Raw genomic sequence first — 2,532 nt, forward strand, 5'->3', positions numbered from 1 at the left:
GGCCGAGTCAGGATTTAAGGTAGGAAGATGTCAATAAAGCCGTTAGATTTATATGAAATAATCCTTCACTTTCCAGCTCTTCAAGTTAAAACGGCAATTCACCGAACAATTTTACATGTCATCTGAGCCACATCTCCATGCATTGTGATTTACTGCGCGCGGCTGCACAACACGGTAAACGATCAGACAAAGAAACAGACGAGTCCCATTATTTACACTCTTGTACTGTAGCGCGCAGTAAAGGAAGATGTAGAAGCAGCTGACTCCTGTTTTAGCTTTGCTTTCATGCATCGAATGATTCGTGATCCGCGCAGTCACGAAGTAACCAGAGCAGATTTCAAGAGTGATGAACCCTGCTTTATGCAGACAAAACTGGAACAAATAGTTGATAAATCGTCAGCTTAGAGTGAGAAATCAAAAATCTGGCTCATCCCTGCGTGCAAACAGAATAATATTGTGAACTGACGCTGAACGATTAGCAAGAAGAAAGGCTTAACCTAGAATTGGGGTGGTAAGAGTACCCTGGACACGATTAAAGAAACTAAGGTATTCACATATTAGGCATTCCTTGCAGCCACCCTTCTCGCCTCATCCGGCAGTACGAAGCCTTTCTTTTCACGGCTCCGCACGGTTTAATGAAGTGTATAAGTGCCACCTATAGGTAGTTTCTTCAAATAGTGGGTTCCTGCCATCCGTATCATTGCCGCGTGCGAGCCGACAAGCTCGACATCGTGGAAAGGTTGCGGCACTTGCGAAAGGCGAAGACGTCCCCTGCTTCTTCAGTTACTGCCTACTGGAGTTCTTCATGCCACCATTGAAAACTGTTCAACTGGATGATCGCTAACCTACCTAGATTCTAAGCGGACAATTAAGTGCGTGACTATCGGTGCTCTCAGTAACACGCAAGATTTGCTTCAAGAAATAAAAATCATTGCACTTAACTTTGTATTCGTAGTTAGAGCGCAAAATACTTGACTTAATTAAGCAGTACTACCGATGCGAAAGTCAGGCATCATGATTCTAGTTATTTGCGCTATGCTGCTAGCTGGTCCATTTTCTTAGTTCCCGTTATCGCACACCAAGACGACACGGAAAAGGACGAGGTAGACAGGACAGGGCGCTGCTTGTTTTTGTGTTATTCGGGAAATAAAGCAGGTGGTAAATTTTACGGAAAAAGCAAAGATAACCGACACACCGACACGTGCAAAGCAAGAAATCAAAAGTCAAAACGCAGAAAATCCTAAAAAAAGAGCCCTTTTGTCACAGTGGCGGTCAGATCACGAAGATAAAACAGGTAGTCTTTCCGTTCATGTTGGTAAACTCGGTTGCTGAAGTTTCCCTTAGTATAAAACGAGAAGGAAAAAGGAACGGCTCGATAGACGCAGTAGCTGAAAAGAGAGTAAAACCAGCAGGCATCTACTATCAGAATAACCTGAAGCGCGTGGCTAACAAATTCAAGTTACATGTGGTTTTTTTGGCCCCAAGCAAATTTGCTTCACTGTGTCGTCTGTTGCATGTGGTGATGGCAACAATTGGTTTGGTTTGGTTTATGGGGTTTAACGTCCCAAAGCGACTGAGTCTATGAGAGACGCCGTAGTGAAGGGCTCCGGAAATTTCGACCACCTGGGGTTCTTTAACGTGCACTGACATTCCACAGTACACGGGCCTCTAGAATTTTTCCTCCAAAGAAATTCCAGCCGCCGCGGCCGGGATCGAACCCGCGTCTTTCGGGTCAGCAGCCGAGCACCATAGCCACTGAGCCACCGCGGCGGCTGATGGCAACAATTGACTGCACATGAACAAGGGAACCAGTCTAGAAGTTTTAAAACATGGTACGGTAAAATATTCTGGTGAAGTGGAGGAATGTGCATATTAGGCAATCGGGCAGCTGTCCAATGAGCGGCTGCGGGGACCCAGTTTGTCGCTGCGAAACGGTACCGGTTACGTCTTGTAGGTGCGCGTTAATGAATGCAAGAGAGTTATGAAAAAAAGAAAGCAAAAGAACAAACCTGCGATGCAAGACTTCATGCTACTAGCATCCATTGCTGGAGCACTGACCCGCTTTCGTGTTGGCTGCTTGACGCTCACCATATTAAGAATTCTGGGAGTGAATGTGTTACCAAGCCATCTTTGAGAATGTATGATGACGATGTTGTTTTTCTAGATATATTAACTAAAAGATGAGTCACCTGCAGCCTTTTTTTTGCTCCTTGTGTTTTGACTTCTCGTCATGTACGTGCCGTTGTATGTAATCATCTTTTCCCTTTTTTGGGCATATAAGTTAGCTGCTTTCCTTTCGAATACAACGGTTTCATATAGCGCCCTGTCCTATCTTCTCATATGTGGACGATCATGAGAGTAAATCTAAAGCAAGCTAGCAGATGACACTCTATGCCATTGGTTCATGCAGGAGCAATAGAGCCGAGGTACAACATGCTCTCCAAACCAAGACTGAGCAAAAGCCATTTCTGCAGTGTGGTGCACTTGCTTTTTTAACAGGAGACCGTCTCTTGTGGGGAACTCCGCTGGTCT

Source organism: Amblyomma mixtum, chromosome 6 (assembly GCF_055824585.1).
Source record: "Amblyomma mixtum isolate Tamu chromosome 6, ASM5582458v1, whole genome shotgun sequence".
Lineage (NCBI taxonomy): Eukaryota > Metazoa > Arthropoda > Arachnida > Ixodida > Ixodidae > Amblyomma > Amblyomma mixtum.